Here is a 19,837-nt window from a genome sequence, read left to right on the forward strand (position 1 = left end):
TCTTCAACCTCCTCGGAGCACCGAAGCTCCTCTCCTCTTCAGCAGAGGCAGGAACAACCACAAGAAGTCGTACAAGTGCTTCTACTTGGTTGAAAAGGCCACGAAGTTCAGGCAACTGATTCCTCAGAATAGTTGCGGCCTCTGAACTGGTTGGGTATGTGTTTTGGAGCTTAAACATGTTCAGCTGCACCTTCAGTGACCTTTGGTTTAAATTCAGGATACTGGTCCACCACAGCAGTGTTTTCAGACCAACCTGATCAAACCTCTCCTTCAGTATCCAGCACCTTGAAGCTGATGACGGTCCAGTGCTAATGTAAGTGCTTTTAAGTAGTAGTTACTACAGTTATAACGTTAGTCTATCTGTGTGAAAAAAAAAAAAAAAAAATTGTCAGTTCTGTGATCGTGCTTTTGAATCGTTGTCAGAATTTTGCTAGCACAAGAAAATCCATGTTCCTAATGTTGTTTTTAAATGTAGGCTAGTATTCCTGATTGCCATGCCATGGTCCTACAACTACTCCCACCATTCAAAGAGAAGTTAGACGGTGTTATCCTTAAAGCAGATGAGTAGAGATTATTCAACAAATCTCATTAATCTGTAATGTTTTATGTTTTGGTTCTGTTGATCATGGTTGTGCTGTCCTTTTAAAAAATTGTTTCAGGAATTTGCAACGCTGATGTCCTGCAATCTACATTTGCCAGTGGAGTCCACACTTTATGTTGCTTGGTATGTAAACATTGGGTAGTTTTAACCTAAAATGAAAAGCCATCATTTACTCACCCCACTGCAAAATATGTTTTTCTTAATTAGTGTTTTTTTCTTGTTTCCAGTCCAGATATCTAAAATTCTTATGAAGAAGCATTTAATAGACAAGTAAAAATTGGATTGTTTTCTGAAAGAATAAGTCAAAATTAAGTGAGTTTATGCTTAAAACAAGCAAAATAATATGCCAGTGCGTTTTAACATTCTAACCCTAATCAATTTTAATGTTTAGGTGAAAAATTTTATTCATAGAACTATGAATAGACAACTACATCGAACCACAGTGAAACCCACAATAGTTATTTTAATTATTAATATTATTTATTTATTCATTAATTTTTTTTAAACATTTTTTAATTACAGGTCAATCTCTAAGCGACCAGTGCTGGACATTACGTTTGGAAGGTCAAGGTGTGTGTGAAAGGATCACAGCATCTTCATCACTGGCCTGGCAGTGCTGTTTGCCTCCTCCTATGAGTTCAGCTTGCAGTACCAGGAAGAGGCAGCACCTTGAGTTTGTTCAGAGGTTAGTCATTAGCATATTTGCCATTCATATAAATATTATAAATATAATAATATATAAATAGCTGACTACTGGTATAAACAATATGGCCATGGTTTCCATACTGGGCTTAGCTTAAGCCGGGTCTAGGCCTTAATCAAATTAGGGTATTTAAGCAGCTTTTACAAAAATGTCTAATAAAAAAAAAAAAACATTACTGGTGTGCATCTCGAGACAAAACAGTGGCAGTCACATATTTTAAGATATGTCAGTGCAAGTTGTTTTCAGTTAAATGATTAGTGAAAATTCTGTCATTAATTACTCACCCTCATGTCGTTCCAAACCTGTAAGACCTTTGTTAATCTTCAGAACACAAAGATAAGATATTTTTGATGAAATCTGAGAGGTTTCTGAACCACCCATAGACAGCAACGTCTTTGCAACTTTCAAGGTAGTCAAAACATCGTTTATATAATCCATGTAACTACAGTGGTGCAATCTTAATATTATGAAGCGATGAGAATTCCTTTTGTGCACAAAAACAAAATAACGACATTATTCAACAATCTCTACTCTTTCATGTCATTCTCCTACGCTGTTGACGTAGTGTAAACAGTGTCAAGTCACCTTAGCGCTTTTAACAATATAGATTGTTTCAAAGCAGCTTTACAGTGATAATAGGCTTATTATTGGCCGACTCTGGTCGTGTGTGATGACCCAGGAGCTAGCCAATAGTGAGCCTACGCTCTGATGTACAATCCATAAGCGCTGCACTGTTTACACTACGTCAACAGTGTAGGAGAATGACATGGAAAAGAAGAGATTATTCAACAATGTTGTTATTTTGGGGTTATTTTGCGCACAAAACCACGGGGTCAAATTTGACCCCTGTTAATTGCTGCTACCCCAAAAAAAAAAAAAATGGTCAAATTTTACTTCAAAAGCCCAGAGTGCCACTTCTGGCCCCTGCATAGAGACACCTAGTGGATGAATATTGAACTCACAAGTGCCAGAGTGGTAGTAATATGATGGCTGACCACATGCTGTTTTGTTGAGCTGGAAACCTAGCCAAACAAAATCGTCTTCTCAGCAAACCAGCGGATGGTAAAATTGTGTATTTTTTGTTCATCTATTTAGTATTAGCTTGCAGAATGCCTAGAAGTATGTTTTATATTATTTTTGGATAAATTAGCAACTCTGAGCTAGTTCAAAAAACGATGGGCCAAAAATGACCCTCTGGGTGTATGGGTTAAAAACATGTTGGGTCAAAAATGACCCTCTGGTTCTTTGAGTGACTTTTATGGAGAATGGTGACAGTCCTGTGTTTGGCTAAAGCCTTGAAATAAATAAAGTAGTATATCTTTTCAGGGAGTATGGCCACTCCCTTTTCAGGACAGGGAAAGCAGCAGAGAAAGGTCACTGTAACACAAGTATTGGAGCAACTTGAAGCTGATGATAGTGTGAGTTCCTCTCTCTAGCAGAACAGATTTTTGGATAAGCAAAGACCCATGGTGTTAGTTTTTTTCAGTCGTGATTTTGGCCTTGTGTTCTTGTTTCCATTGGCCAAAGTGTTTGTACATTTGATATCCAGTTCTAACATGCAACAAATAAAGCAAAAAAAAACAACAAAAAAACATTGTTAAATGTAGCTGTGTGGTTGACTGATTATTTTCCTAAATTTAAAATAGTTTGCATTGACGGTGTTTGTTATTGTTATTCTGTGAAATGATACACCTAAAGCCCATGGGTCAAATTTGGCCCTAATCCTAAATTAGGGAATAAAGGGTTAAAATTTAAAAAGTGGATATTTTGGTGTTCAGTGAACTTATAGAAGTAATTTAATGCATAGTTCATAATTTTCCAAAGAAGAAAAGTGTTCTTGGGTTCTCCAGGGTTAAGGTTGAACCAACGTTGTTATATACTATTTACTGATGTTTTTACTACCTTTCTGGGCTTTGACAGTTGCAATGACATTGATGTCAATGGAGGGACAGAAACCTCTCAGATTTCATTAAAAATATCTTAATTTGTGTCCCGAAGATGAACGAAAGTCTTGAGGGTGAGTAATAATGACAGAATTTTCATTTTTGGGTGCAAACATGCATTTTAGTCTGGTAAATGTCATGTTTAACATTATCATGTAGTCATGTATGCAATTCACATTGCAAGGCTTGCAATTAAGTTAAATTATTTCTGTCACAAAGGTTTGGGCTGGATTCTGGCAATGTGTGCTCTATATAAACTGAGAGTCTATGACTGCCTTTCCACTGATACTCTGATGGGACCTGATGAGGGGATGATATTGTTAATGAGCTGGGTGATGAGTAGACAAAAGTTGTAGAATAAACTTTAAATCTGGCAACCCCACTTCCAAAAGTTTAGTTAGTTGACAGTGCGCTTGTAAACAGACACATTGAGTTGATGTATTTTAACCAGGGCAGAAGAAATATCAGTTATTGATCACAACATCCAATATTGCATTTTTTTTTTCATGTTGTTTAGTTTTATCCAAACAAATTAGTCGTTAAAACCGATATCTGGTTTTTATTTACACGTCTTTTGTGCTGTCTCTCTCTGTCAAAATATATAAACTCAGTCCATAATATTTCATTGTTTTTTTTCTCTTTCTTTTCTGCCTTTTAGACGCTTTCTTGACATCAATCCTGAACGTGGATCAAAAACAAAGAAAGGACAAGTAACTTCAAAGAAAACTGGCCAAGTTATGCAAAAAAAAAGAACACCACTGTAAGCCTACAGGTTTCCTCACTTCTGCGAAAACTTGCAGACTTTGAATGGGATTTCGTTTGCACTTTTATGGACTTCAAAACAGAAACAGCACTTCACTGCCATTATAAAGCTTGGAAGAGCCAGGACATTTTTTTAAATAACTCCGATTGTATTCGTCTGAAAGAAGAATGTCATCTAGACCTAGGATGACTTGAGGGTGAGTAAATCATGTGCTAATTAAAAATTTTTGGGTGAACTATCCCTTTAATTAAGCGCTTAGTTATACCTGTTTGTTGTTAAAGTGTTAAAATTGCATTTTATGTTTTAAAAAATTCAGCCAACATGTTCACAGAAGGCAATTTTCTGATCTTTGCTTTTAACCAAATGTTGTTTTCTTTTTCCTAGTGTGGCTACTCTTATGAAACCTTAACGTATAATATTTTAATTATGTAATTATAAAAGCAGCATTCCCTGTAAAATACAATTTATTGCTGTAGACAAGTTTAATATTGTAAAAGTATGTGGGTTATACTGTATTTGGTAATTACAGTGGAGTACTGTAAATGCTTTTTACTGTACTAGTGCTGTAAAAATACAGTATGTGAGGAAACTACACACTAGAAGCCTATTAGGCCATGGCATTGTTTCTTTTGTTGCTAAAAAAAAGACATGTTCAATAAAAATATAATTGGATCAGTGTAATGTTGCAGTTGTATGTGTGTATTTTACATGGCTCTATTGATTGAAAGATATTTTGAGTTTCAGGAACTAAAAGTTAAGTTGGGCCCATTAGAATATATAATTTAGTTGAATTGGTAATGGAGTAATGCTTACTTAACAAGCTGAGTTAAATAAATGGGTGGGGAATGATTGTTTAAACTAAGTATCTTCAGTTACTGTAACTCGGTTATAAGTACATTCAACTTAAATGTTCTATTCCATTCCATTATGGGCTTAAGTACATTGAACGTAGTCCACTTGTCTTATTCAACTAATGCTTCATTACTTAAAAAATGTAAGGCAACGAGTTACCTTGGTTTTTTTAAGTAGATTCTACTTATCCGGGTTTACAGTGAGGAAAACCGTTCTAGGTAGGGCTGTTGAGTTACTATGTTATGAGGTATATATATATATATCAATCATGGGTTTGCATACATAAGATGAGATTTTTTACACAGGAAAAAAGAATCTACAAGATTGAATATCTTAATATATATTTTCTTAAATAATTCATTATAATACATTTTAAAAAATCATTTTTTTGTTAGTTATAGGCCCAGGCCTGAGGGATGAAACGAGAGTTAAATTCAACAAGAAAAAGAGGAAAACAAAGCAATAAGCCACTTTTGCTTGTGGATGAAAATGTTTGGATATAAAATAAAGAAATTAACAACATATTCAAGAGATGACAATTTTGGGATTTCGTAATAAAAATAAATAATATCGTTAAAGGGATAGTTCACTTTGAAATTAAATTTTGGTATGTTTTAGCTTACCTCAAGGGCATCCAAGATGTAGGTGTCTTTTTTTCCGCAGTAGTTTCAATTTTGATATTTTTAGGTCAAACCGTTCTTGTCTGTCAGTCATATAATGCAGGTCGATGGTCACTTGTCTCAAACAGCATGCACAGAGTCCAAATTAAAACAATTCCCCGTCGTCCAAATTAAACAATTCCCCATCGAAAGTACACATTGATGGCCTAAGACACGAAACGAGCGGTTTGTGTGAGAAAACGAACAGTTTTTATATCGTTTTTACCTCTTGAACTCAGCCACGTCCAAGTGATCTGAGAGCGCGGGCGGGTATAGATATATACACTAGATGTCGCCTTGGCTACTGCGAAACCGTTTGACCTAAAAATATCAAAATTGAAACTACTGCGGAAAAAAAGACACCTATGTCTTGGATGCCCTTGAGGTAAGCTAAAACATACCAACATTTAATTTCAAAGTGAACTATCCCTTTAAGGATATAACGGTGGGTCACATTAGTAGGGTTAAATATAACTTAAATCAAACCATAAATGTGTTCACAAAATAAATGGGCAGCAGTTTCTTCAAAAAGACCACAAAATGAGCAAGTTTAATCAATATCAAGATATTTACAGATAGATGAATTAAACGTGTCGTTCAAATCTTTTAAGTTGTTGCGCGTGTGATAACCATAGACTGTAAAAAAAATAGGGGTGATAACGCGTCGTAGGTCACATGACAACGTCAACATAGCAGATGTCCGGTTCGCATTCATACTCAACGAGATCTGGCTATAAAGTAGCCTACCTACTCTTTTAGCGCTCGTTAAGTAAGTACTTATTGAAATGAAGTAGCCTACCTACTCATTGAGTATGCGGTTTCGAACGCAGCAAGTGAGTAGGCCTATGAGTAGCCTATATCAAACAAGTAGCCCTCTAGACTATTTTATCCCTTCAGGGAGCCCTCACTCACAAAAGGTTGGAGACCCCTGCTGTACATACGTTCAAAAGTTTGGGGTCAGTTGGATTTTTAAATGTTTTTTGAATTAAGTCTCTTATGCTCATCCAGCCTGCATTTATTTGATCAACAGTATAAACAACCAACAACAGTATTGTGATATATTATTAGTAGTAGTAGTAGTAGTAGTATTGTGAAATCGCGCTGAAGAAATAGGCTTGTTTGAGATGCGCCTTGCCTCGCCTGAAATGTACGCGAGGGGATGGATATCGCGGGATTCACCGGATTCACGCTCGTGCACAGTGTTGCTAATAAACTGGATGGAATTTAAGTTCTGTTGCTTTTATATGAAAATAAATATAATGAACAAGACACCCAAAGTAGCCTACTTATTTAATTCCATTCCAAATACATGTTTATTAATCTTTTTTTCTTTAATACAGACATGTATTGTTTTTTTCTTTTTCTTTTCTTTTCTTTTTTATAAAAATTACATTGCATAACCCATATATAGAGATCGCACTGTTAGATAGTTTGGGAATATTCACACATAACGCATGCGTATAAAACATGATATCAGAGTTTTAAAATCAAACATTTTAAAAGAGAACAATAGAGCATCACAGTCCCGCCCACAGCCCGAGAGCGCTTCGGTGCCGGAAGTAAATTTCCCATTCATTTCTCCCATTGACGTTTTCGAAAATCCGTATCTAAAGAGTTTTAGAGCATGTCTGAGGATAACCAGCTACGGCTGAACTCATAGGCATACAACATATCATTTCGAGTGAAAAAACGGCGAGAAAATCCAAAAAAAGTCAAAGGTACAAGACTGTGTACATATTTTCATTTCCGAGCGAAGGAACTACTCATCCCATAAACCACCGCGCCTCACTGAAGTCGACTGAAGCCACAACCGCGAAAGAGCCTTTAGAGCGACTTTAAAATCTGACGACAGCCACGCGAACTTTTTCTTGTGCCGTTTATAGCAGTTCTTTCAGTAGTAATTGTGTAAATAGACTGGAAAGCATGGCTGGTGGTCCGCGGCTCACGGGTGCAGATCTGGCAGTCCGCGCGGCGTTCTGCTCATCAGTTTCAGCGGCCCACGGGCAGGTTGCTGACAAATGCCTCAACAATTTCCCACTTGTGATCCATGCTCATTTTATTCATGAAGTTATAGTTCATCCTTAATTTTAATAACATTTAATGTATTTTCTTAATAACAACAAGTGAAAATTAAAAAGTGAAGGTCAGCAAACCAGAAAGTGCATCATATTCAGTTTATTAACTTGCCATAAATTATTACACAAATGTTCAGTAAATGCATGAAGAGCTCTCTATGGCTCTGGGTATGCCTAAGCTAAATATTGTTTTGACAGTGGCATCATAAAATGCTTGATATGACTCATACCATATATGAAGACTCCTCGGTTCAAATGTCACATCAGTGATACAGTGCAAAAAAACGCAACAGTTTTTATTTTTATTTTTTTTTATCTTGAGTCTTCACGAACTTTCGCGGGGTTTACACGAGCTCCACCAATCAGATGCATCACTGTGGGATTGTGGGATTGTTTAGGATTGTGGGTAATGAAGTACTTCTCCAAGACATCGCGAATAAAAGGCATTTATCTCAAAACAAGGTTAGTGCCCCATGAACTTTTGGCGGTTATATGAGCATATACAATCGCTTAGTACAGCCGTAGCTGGTTTTAAGTCTACCATGTATGGTTACGTTTTTATGGCTTATACCCCAACTGTCAATGGAGAAATTGTATTGAATTTTTACTTCCGGCACCGGCTGTGGGCGGGACTGTGATGCTCTATACATCACGGTTGTTTAAACCAATGAACATTAAGCTGTGTCGTCAGCAAGTCGTTTCCCATCATGCTTTTGATCAGCGCAGTCGGTCTATAATATCAATAATGAGGCATAGGGGGAGAGTGGGGTAAAGTGAGACATTTTTTACATTTGTTCCCCTCTAAGTGAGCTAAAATGATATATCAGTCAAATTTACACATTTCCTATTAATTCAGGATGTTTCCTAGCAATGGAAATTATTAGAATGTATTCAGGACGAAGGGCAGTGAAAATATGATTGTTTTTAAAAAAGTGGTCTTGTGTCTCACTTTACCCCAGCTTAGGGGTAAACTGAGACAGACCAGAGAAATCAAGGGGGTAAAGTGAACCAGCTGGGGGTAAACTGATCCACTTACTTTTTCCACTCTGAAACTTCCATAACAACACATGTTGTAACAGTTAGAATTCTGACAGCTAGCTTGACAACCACACATTCCAGAACTAGTAACAGAATCATGGGTATTGGTCAATTAAGCAAATTTTTTTGATGACCCACCGGTGCGCATCCAAGTGAAGGTGCAACGCCCTTGGCGTGCTAAGGGTGAATGGCACACTGGAGGAAATTCCTCCTAAAAAAAAAGAACTATGTCCAAAATATTGTGATACATTTGGAAGCTCAATGCAGTCAGACCTCCCCTGCATGGCCAGCCCAAGGAGGGTGGCCCATCCTGGGCCAGATTTGGATTTGTCCGCCACCGCTGGAGTTCCGTCTGGAGCAAAGTCGGTCCTAAAACGGACCTTTCGGTCTTTGTGGAGGTGGGACAATGCTCCACTTGGACAAGGAACACGGACCAGAGAACCGTGGTGGTCAGACCGGGTGGGGAAACCGCCTGACCCAGCCCAGAGAAAGTGCATTTTGTGCGGGCGAGACTTCCAGTAAATAGGGTCTGGTTTGGACACCTAGTCCATCGGTGCCAGGGCGTGCATACCGGTGAACATGCACCATCCTGGGTGAGCTAGGGGTGAAATACACACTGGAGGATATTCCTCCTCATAAAAATGTCCAAAAATATCTTGTATTTGAAGAAGAGCTTCATGCTCGCAGACCTTCCGGGCCACACCTGCTGGCGCTCCTGCTGAAGCAACGACGGTCCAAACACAGACGCTTGGGTTAGTTGGGGCACCCCTGGCATGCCTTAAGTGCCAAACTTCGCCCTGCGCCTCCCCCCGCTTTGAATGCATCCTTCCCGGTTACGGCCTCGATCCAGATGCCTCCCGCCCCTGCCCCCGGTGGATGGTTCCTCACGCAGCCTGTGAGTGGCCGTGTCGTCTCGAGCCCAGGCCCGGGTGGAGCGAGACCCGTGTGTAGGGAGTCTGCGCTAGAGCTGAAGATCTTTGCCCGAACCCGACGGGACCCGACGGGACCCGACGGGTTTGGTCGGGTTCGGTCTTAATTTCTATTATTTTACACGGGCTCGGGCCGGGCTCGGGCTCGCGCTTCGGGTTGCGTGGTAAATGAGCGGTCAGGTGATGTGTTTAGATTAGCGTGAAAATGGATCTTGAGGAGGTGAAATGGAGGCTGGTCTCTGGAGGACTTATTTTATTTCTTTGTTCCAACTTCCAAGTGGCCTCTAGCCTCCGTTAGTCATGAATAAATGATGTTAAAAAATGTATAAATTACTCCTTTTTTTTACGAAAGACAAAGCTGTGTGCGTGCGGCGCAGTCTCTTTTTTCCTTTCTCTCCCTTTTCCGCCGAGTGGTGCGTGTGCCGGCTCGCGGTGTGAAGCGCGTGTCCGCGCTATTCTCCGACACTCTTATCACTGCTGATAGACGGCCTTTTGGACAGTCGGGCTGTAAACGGGTTCGGGCTTTTAAAAAGCTGTCAATCAAAATGTACTTGTCGGGCTCGGGCCAAACTCTGTCGGGCTCGGGCCTTTTCGGGCCGAACTTTTAAGGCCCGATTACAGCTCTAGCCTGCGCATCGCGGTTCACCGTCTGGGGCTTCTCGGTTGATCCCAAAGGTAAAACGTATGCTTGTCGAACGGTCGGTCTGGATAAACGGCGAAGCGACTCCAGGGGCTTGAGACACCCTGGAGAAAAAGCGGTGGAGGAAGGTCCTCCTCCGAAAACAAAAACGGACAGTGTCCGTGAGGTTGCAGATAAATGAGATTCCCATGCTGACTTTAATTCTTAGAAGGCTCCCAGGGAGAGTGCGGAGCTCCTGTCAGAGACGACCTCGGTCCTAAAACGAACCTTGGGGGTTTTGTCGAGGAGGGGACAAACGCTCCATTCGGACAAGGTGAGAGGGAGAAGGTGCTCCACCTCTTTGCCTAAGCTACTGCACCCTAGGTTACTGATTTTACTTCCTCCTTCTTTTTGATGGCTTTTCTACAATGTTTATGATATTAAAAATAAAACATATGTCATGTAATATTACGTTAAAATATGTTTAAGACTAAACTTAACTTGTCCCTCATGTCTCACTTTACCCCACAGCATTTGTCTCACTTTACCCCACCGCCACATTTTAGAAAAAAACGATCTCTCTTAGCAATTCAGGCTTATCTTCAGCTAGCATCATCACATGGTTTTATATGTTGGTAGTTCATCAACATGTATGATATACGTTTTTCTACCTGAATCAATTTGCTTTGGCACAACAGTTGATTAAGTTGACACCAAGAAAATTTACTTTTACATGCAAAAAAAATATTTTTGTGAAAAAAACATGCTTACTACAGCACCATGAGGTCCTCTCCTTCATGGGCAAGGGGAAATTAGAGGGGCTTGAAAACATAATGGTCAAATGACCAAAATTGTGTTCCATTGCCTAGATACAGGGGGTGTCTCACATTACCCGATGTCTCACATTACCCCATTCTCCCCTACAGGCCATAAATAACAAATAGACATTACAACATTTTTATTATTCATAAGAATTTAAGTTAATAACATCTAAAACAAAGAATACATGTATTACAGGGCAAGTATAAGTATTAGTATTTTTTAATGTTTTTGAAAGAAGTTTCCTCTGCTCATCAAGCCTGCATTTATTTGATCAAAAATACAGAAAAAAAAGTAATATTGTGATATATTTTTACAATTTAAAATAATTAGTTTAAATGATCATTTATTTCTGTGATGCAAAGCTGAATTTTCAGGATCATTACTCCAATCTGTCACATGATCCTTTAGAAATAATTCTAATATGATGATTCATTATCAAAGTTGGAAACAGTTCTGCTGCTTAATATTTTTTCATAACCTGTGATACTTTTTTTTAGGATACTTTGATGAATAAAAAGTAAAAAAAAAAAAAAAAAGCACAATTTTTTAAAAATAGAAATCTTTTGTAACAACAATATACACTACTGGTCAGTAATTTGAGGTCAGTATTTTTTTTTTTTTTTTTTTTTTTAAATAAATCAATACTTTTATTCAGCAAGGATGTGTTAAATTGATAAATAAAAGTGATAGTAAAGAAGATTTATATTATTAGAAATTATATATATTTTTTAATAAATGCAGTTCTTTTGAACCTTTTATTCATCAAATATATTAGGCAGCAGAACTGTTTCCAACACTCATAATAAATCAGAATATTAGAATGATTTCTGGGGCTGTTTACACCTGGCCACTTTATGCGTTTTCTCAGATCGGATAGCTATCCGATCGTGAAAAGACCAGGGGCGCCTGTTTCAGAAAGGAGGTTAAGTGAAAACTCAGAGTATGTTAACCCTGAAATGAGGGAAACTCTGGGTTTTCTGTTTCAGAATGGGAGGTATGTTAAACCTGAGAAAGCAGAGTAAGTCAAGCCCGTTTCTGAAAGAGAGGTAACTTATACTCAGAGTCAGTTACCATGGTAACTTACTCTGTGAACCTAACCTGGTCGGGAGCAGGTTTTCTTCGGTAAACCCAGAGTTTCTTTCGGTCTCCTCCCCTTTTTTAAAGAGGAAGTGGTGTTTAAACACCTCATTCATTCTTTCAGTACATTTTTATTAATAAAATGAATCTTTAATTAATAAATACAATATTGCTATTTTTAATTTCAATTTTTTAAATAAGATGAAGTCTATTAACTCCTTAACTGGCAACTGAATATACAGTAGTAGATTAGAGTTACATAATGTAGTTCTAAACAAATTCTACAGAATTAAACTGTGGCATTTACCGAAAATCACTGAACTCTGTTCATCTGTGCAACAGAAGTTGATGGACCGTCCTCCTGCTGTTCTTCCACTTTGGGGGCGGGGCGGAGAGATAAGACTACCCATTTATACTTAGCTTTAAACTTAGATTCTACTCCACATAAAAATGTGAAAAAATCTGAATGTGTAGATTGTTTGATGTGACACATAACATTATCCCCATCGTCCTGTGAAGATGAGTACACTTTATAACACTATTTGTCATAATTTCTGGTGTATTGAGTAGGCTACTTACAACTGCCTGCAGGTTTTGTTGGGACAGGAGGCTCCAAAAGACAGATATTACCATCGGAATCTGTTGGGACCAACAAAAAACCCAACCCAAAGTAAAATAAATGGAAATATCAAAAATAGCCTATATAAGAAATAACACATATGTAAACCTCTTACATTTTATGAAGGCCCTTGGATCTTCGGGAGTGACTGGCTCTGAAGTCCCTCCAGGAATTCTCCCAGCCAAAAATGCTGCTGCACTGCTAGACACTGGGATGCTATTTAGTTATTTAATATGTCAAATATTTGTAAATTCAGGTAGCCTACACCCATGATATGCTCAAACCTTACCTGATTGAATTATGTTCTTATATTTAATTTTCAGCTGCTGCCATGTTCTTTTAATACCTGCAGGATTGCACCCATGAAAATTAAAATTAGGTTGAATAACATACTGTTCTTCCAGTTTCACCTCTGATATTATAACAGTTGGGTAAGTTACTCTAAAATAGTTATTAATTACTAACTACAAATGACATCTTCAACCGTGTAATTAGATTCATGTAATAATGACTATCTTTAGAAAGTCTACTTATTAATAAATCCCATATCAACCTCAACCACTTGAACAATACAAGGAGAGACAAGAAACTGCACTTTTAATGCTTTCAAATAAACAATATACAATTGCATGGATTTTTCTTGAATTGACCAAAGTGTGTAGAGGGAGAAGGTTACATAAAAAATAAACCTTTTAAAAATGTATGTTAAATATACAGAATTGTTCTATAGTCTAATGCAATTACATCAGATTTGACTTCAAATTACAGAAGAACTAGATGTACCGCATCGCAGTACAAAATATGACCGCCGCTCAGGCCTGCACTGGCTTTCCACAAAAATAAATGACGTGGAGTAATTTGGCTGTATTGCGTGTTTATGTATATACCTAAAAAAAGTAATAGTATGTGCATGTCTGTCTGTGTGTGTGTGTGTGTGTGTGTGTGTGTGTGTGTGTGTGTGTGTGTGTGTGTGTGTGTGTGTGTGTGTGTGTGTGTGTGTGTGTGTGTTTGTGTATGTGTGTGTCTGTGTGTGTGTGTGTGTGTGTGTCTGTGCGTGTATGTATGTGTGCGTACATGTGTGCGCATGTGTGTTTGTGTGTGTGTGTCTGTGCATGTGGATTTGTATGTGTGTGTATGGGTGTGTGTCTGTGCATGTGGATGTCAGTGTGTGTGCATGCTTGCGTTTGTTTGTATTCCTGCATGTGTGTGTGTGACAGTATCATCCTAAACCAGCAACCCTTCGCTCAACAGCACCATCTACAGGCCGATGAGTGTACAGTCACTAAATGTGCACATAAATGAATTTATTTTATACCCCCCCATGGATGAAATTCTACAAAACTTAGCAGAGGATACCCCCAGAGGTTGTCAAGTTAATCATACACATGAAATATGGTGCAGTTCTGAACATCTCCACTGAAGATAGGGGCGATTAAAGCAGAATAATATTGCATTTTCATTTTTTATGGGAGGGGCGCAAATCACAAATGAGTGATTATGGGCTAGGTTGATGTGGGCCCTTAAGAGCAACATACCTTAAAAATTTCTTCATCCTCGGTGCCACGGTTCAGGTAGTTATTTAGGAAAAACTGCATTTTTTGGGGTTTGGGGGGGCCCAGCGCGGGGGGGGAGTGGCCCCCGGGGACCAAACGAAATTTTTCCGTAGAAGTCTAGTGGGGCTACATGCCCACCAAATTTCATGTTCCCTGGTGTTTCGGTGTCCCTGGTATCGTTGACGAAAAATGTACGGGGGCCCCAGCGCAGGGGGGGGAAGTGGCCCCCGGGGACCAAACGAAATTTTTCCGTAAAAGTCTAGTAGACCAACATACCATAAAAATTTCTTCATCCTCGGTGCCACGGTTCAAGTAGTTATTTAGGAAAAACTGAATTTTTTTGGTTTTGGGGGGGCCCAGCGCGGGGGGGGAGTGGCCCCCGGGGACCAAACGAAATTTTTCAGTAGAAGTCTAGTGGGGCTACATGCCCACCAAATTTCATGTTCCCCGGTGCTTCGGTGTCCCTGGTATCGTTGACGAAAAATTTACGGGGGCCCCAGCGCGGGGGGGGGGAAGTGGCCTCCGGGGACCAAACGAAATTTTTCCGTAAAAGTCTAGAATACCAACATACCATAAAAATTTCTTCATCCTCGGTGCCACGGTTCAGGTAGTTATTTAGGAAAAACTGCATTTTTTGGGGTTTGGGGGGGCCCAGCGCGGGGGGGGAGTGGCCCCCGGGGACCAAACGAAATTCTTCCTTAGAAGTCTAGTGGGGCTACATGCCCACCAAATTTCATGTTCCCCGGTGCTTCGGTGTCCCTGGTATCGTTGACGAAAAATTCAGTAAGGTGACAAAAAAAAAAAAAAAAAAAACTTTGACAATCCCTATATGACCGCTTTCGCTAGCTACGCTAGCGGTGGTCATAATTAAGAGTAATCCCTTTAATTAAATGACAGTATTTAGATGACTTGGTAATTAATTACACCCAACACTGTATAACTAATTAAAATGTAAACATACGCATTGACTCGAGCAACTATTTTCTCCCTAGCTAACTCTCTGTCCTTCGCTGCTGCAGCCGATATTTAAAAAAATAATAATATGTCTTCGTACGCTTGCAGAAGCTGGTGAGAAATATGCAGACCTCTTTTTGTCTGGCGCTGTTACCATGGTGACTCATAATATCTGCACTCCATTGATAATGGCTTTTTATAGTGGTGGTGCACGCGCTTATCTCAGAGTCAGTCAACTCAGAGTTGATTGAACTAACTAATTTCAGCTGTTCTGTAACCGAAAACTCAGAGTTTCCCATCTCAGGGTAAGTCAACTCAGTTGAACCTCCTTTCTGAAACAGGCCCCAGGGGCCCGTTCTTCGTACGTCGCTAACTCAGTTAGCTGGATTTGATTGTTGGAGATTTGGCATGATCTTGGATTGTTTGGTTCTTCGACGCTCATCCTGGACTTGCTGTCATAGCAGCAGGTGCGCAAGCTTAAACCTGCTCGGGAGCAGGCTTATTTCATGTTAACAGGATTAGATCCCGGCTTTATAAGCGGAGGTGATACGGGAAGTCTTTCGCAGCCATGTCTTGTCCGTTTTTACGACAAGAACCTGTTGCTGAAGGTGGTCTCACTCTGCACAATCCACTGCCGCTTTCTGAGCATGCAGCCTGACATCAAACAATTCACCATTTACCTTGGAGAAGCGAGTCCAGAATATATCAAATAATACAAAAAGTAATGTAATCAAAAAGTATGCAGTTGACTGATTAAAAATATCTTAGATGGTGTGTGACTCCATGTCCTACATCACAAATGTGGAAGCAAAATGGCCTGGTTCTGTGCATGACTCCAGGATTTTCAGAGAGTCACATTTATGCACATTATTTGAACGTGGTAAGGAAATATTTAATATCAAGCTCACTGTATTACATACATTTATTCTGAGCCTAACAAAACTGCATTTTTCCAGGTGCTTACGACGGGATCCTGCTTGGTGACAGGGGCTATACCTGCAGGCAGTATTTCATGACGCCATTCCCTGACCCAAACCCCGGACCACAAACCCGTTTCAATGCAGCTCTAGCCAGGACAAGGGCACGCATTGAAATGACCTTTGGGCAACTAAAGGAAAGATTTCAGTGTCTGCGGGTTGCACCTGACAGGGCCTGTGACATTATTGTTGCATGTGCCATACTCCACAATATTGCCACCATCAGAAAGGAGAGGACCCCTGTGGTGGAGGTGCAGCCTGATGATGACCTCCAGCCAGTGCACTTGGACCAACCAAGTGGCAGAGCTGCACGGGACAGAATTGTGGAACACCATTTTTTTTTTTTTTTTTTTTAAACAAAAACCTTCATTAAATGAATAGAAGACAAGACAACATGCTTAGTTCCTTGAGTTTTATTTCAATTATTCTTTGTCAAGAAAAGCCAATGATGGTCATCTTTTGCCTGCAATAAGATATATTGTTATCCAAGGTCAGCAATAGTACTCTGTGTGAAATAGTGTATTTAGCACTTACTCTGAAGTTCCTTTTGAAGCAACTCAATCTCTAGTGCCAGTTTTTTCTTCTTTAACAGAATAATGCGTCTTTCGGAAGAACATTGTAGCCGGAACTACTTCTCTCTCTGTGTGCGAGGTAGGCTACTGGGCTACTCCGCAGCGGCAGCGATCCGAACCAGGGTAAAATAGTCCCAATGTAATCACTTATTATAGGTGTACCACCATAGTGATTCAGGATAAGACAAAAACACGGTTTGGAAAATGGATTCATGATGAACTCGCTCATTATATACATTTTGAACAGAAAAAAGTTAAGGACTTTTATTTAATGCAAATTGCTCAAAACTTTTCAAAATATGACGCGACCCCCCACAGAGCTCGCTGAGGCCCCCTTGTGGGCCGCGACCCCCCTGTTGGGAACCGATGCCGTAAAGCACTATCACTGTGTATGACGTCATTGACATTTTAAAAGACTTTTTAAAGCAAATAAGTGACTCTAAAAAATCTAACACCCAGCAATGTGTAATTTCTTTGCATCTCCTTTCGGATACAACATTCAAATTACTAGACAAAAAATTATATCCTGAGAAAAGTGGAATTTGATGGGTATAGCGCCATAGACCTCCATTCATTCTGCACTCGCCTGCGAGCGCCCCCGCATGGACAGAGACGTGTTACTGCAGCCAGTCCAGAAACCGGAAGTAACCAGAGAGTGTCAATTATCTTCCTATTAGACATTCTCTGGTTTCATGTGAGAGGGACGCCGGACAAATGGATCTATGGCAACTCCAGTCCTCGGGACCCGGTGCTCTGCACATTTTGTATGTCTCTCTTATCTGACACACTCAAATCAGTTCATGGAGTCTCTCCTGACGAGCTGATGATCTGGTTCAGGTGTGTTAAATAAGGGAGACATACAAAATGTGCAGAGCAGCGGGTCCCGAGGACTGGAGTTGAGAACCACTGGTCTATGGACTCTTTAAATTTTCGGGCAGCATGTGACCTGAAGCTGGTCTCTAATTGGTTTCTTAAAGATTCTCCCCCGGACGCAGGTCGCTACGTCCCTGGCGAATCAGAATTGGATACATGTTATTTTATCCAATCTGATTGGTTCTCGTCACTTGCCATTCAACTCAACGCTCTTTGCCACTACTGCGAGTGCGCGGGCGACACCGTCACTCCGACTACGTCAAAACATCGCTAGGCTGATCATTTTCGTAGAGAGAATGGCAGAAGTTAAACCAAATTCTGTTATTGATTTACAAATAAAAACCTTTCACAAGACCTTTAAGAAATAAAGGATCTCCGACCGGACCAACCCGATTTACAGGCCAGTGACAGGACGAAGCTAACGCTACACCCGGAGCTTCACCCGCGCTTGTTATGAGAAACGGAGGTGGCTTTACTTGCTTATTTGTTAACTTATGCTGTTCAATTCATTGCATTTTAATGTTCATGTCATGTATTTGTACTCAATATATAATCTAACTGTACATATCTGTTCTGTTACAGTTAGTAACTGAAGTGTAGATCACATTTGTACAATTATATGAAAAAAAGATGATGAAATAAATGATAAACTCTAAAATTTCAACTTTTATCCTTTTCAGGTTTGATTCTAATCATAATGTAACATTATTTGAAAAAAAAAAATTTCAGTAAAAAAAAAAAAAAAAATTATTGTTAGAATTGTGATTTCATAATATTTAGATATGAATCCAACTGGAAAATCTTGTGAAAAGATATCTTTCAGTTAGTCAAATAGCATATAGTGGAGCTCTATAGCCATCTAGTAGCTAAAATTATAATTTTTTACTTTTAAAACGACATTTTACAAAATATGGGCAAAAAGTTTACACTAAACCATGTAAAATTATCCATGTTATCCCCATGAATGAAAGTTAGAAATATGGGTCTTTTATAAAGTGAATTTTACATAAAATGCTGTTTTTTGTAAAAAGCCTATTTAAATAAATATTTATTTATTTAAAGAAATTGAAAATATATCATAAACTTTCCAAAAACTGCACAAATGTTGAGTAAAAACATTAATAAACAGTGTAAAATTACATTTAAAAAAAAACAACTATTATTCTGTTACAAAATTAAATGTTGTTGTCTGGGGACCCCAAAGATAACTAGTGTCGTCCCAAATGAAGATAATCAGAGGGTTAAATAATATTGCTTAATAAAGAATTAAATTATTTTATTTTTATTTTTGTCCTTGCTTATAGATGAGGTTGACAGAAGTTTGCCACTTTTGTTTCAACAGAGGATGAAATGTGTCGTTATCTTTTAGTGTTGAGTGACGTAATATCCCTTTCAAGTGGACGCGTGGAAGCGACGTGAGATTGAATGCATTGAAAAGCCTTTTCAACCTCATAGTACCATTATTTCTGTGACACAATAGTTCAAATTATCATAGTACTGGGATAAAAGTGCAAAGTTCAAATATAAACACTGATGTCTACGATAGCGATCAAAATAGAGTAAATCAGCATATCAGCATATAGAGTAACGCATTTATCGATTACATTGTTTCGCCACTAAGGGGCTGTTTACACCTTACCCGAAAGTGTTTGTAGTTAGTTACTTTCCACCTCTGTTAAATTATTATGAATATTAAAAATGAAGTTCCTAAATTTAATTTATGGAAGCATTAAGCCATGGAAGGTCATGTGTACTAGTGACTTAACCCTTTGTTTTAATACTGTTTATTTACAGTGTATTTTATTCTGCTTACCTGACTCGTGCAGAACTCCTGTCCATTTTGGCTGTGGTGCCTCCATCAGCGACTGGTCTTTGTATGGAGCCACCGTGAGAGGCCATCATTTTGCTATAGATCTTGTCTCTCATCCCACAAACTTCACTATCAGGTACTTTATTTTAATTTTTTATCTACAGATTAAAGAATCTTGCAGTTCAAAAACGCTTCTGCTACGTCATACATGGATGTGCTTTTGTTGGTTTCAACCATGTAAGCATTAAGGTGATCATTTAATTATGATCCAACACTAGCCTTGAGTACCTTACTGCTTTTATAAAACAGTTACTACACAATACATTTATTAAAGCCGAAAAATATGTATCTGTGCAACTTTCATGAAGTAAAATCACTAAAAGCCTTCCTTCCGCTGG

General features: G+C 38.9%; 1 long non-coding RNA gene across 1 annotated transcript; it reads left to right on the plus strand.

Annotated features, from left to right (window-relative positions):
- The first annotated feature begins 649 nt into the window (after positions 1-649).
- Positions 650-4,509, plus strand: LOC309491570. The gene is made up of 3 exons (XR_014203189.1): positions 650-724; positions 1,124-1,286; positions 3,906-4,509. It is a non-coding gene; the product is annotated as an uncharacterized lncRNA (long non-coding RNA).
- The last annotated feature ends 15,328 nt before the right edge of the window (positions 4,510-19,837 follow it).

Source organism: Leuciscus leuciscus, assembly GCF_965113295.1.
Source record: "Leuciscus leuciscus genome assembly, contig: HAP1_SCAFFOLD_364, whole genome shotgun sequence".
NCBI classification, from domain to species: Eukaryota; Metazoa; Chordata; class Actinopteri; order Cypriniformes; family Leuciscidae; genus Leuciscus; species Leuciscus leuciscus.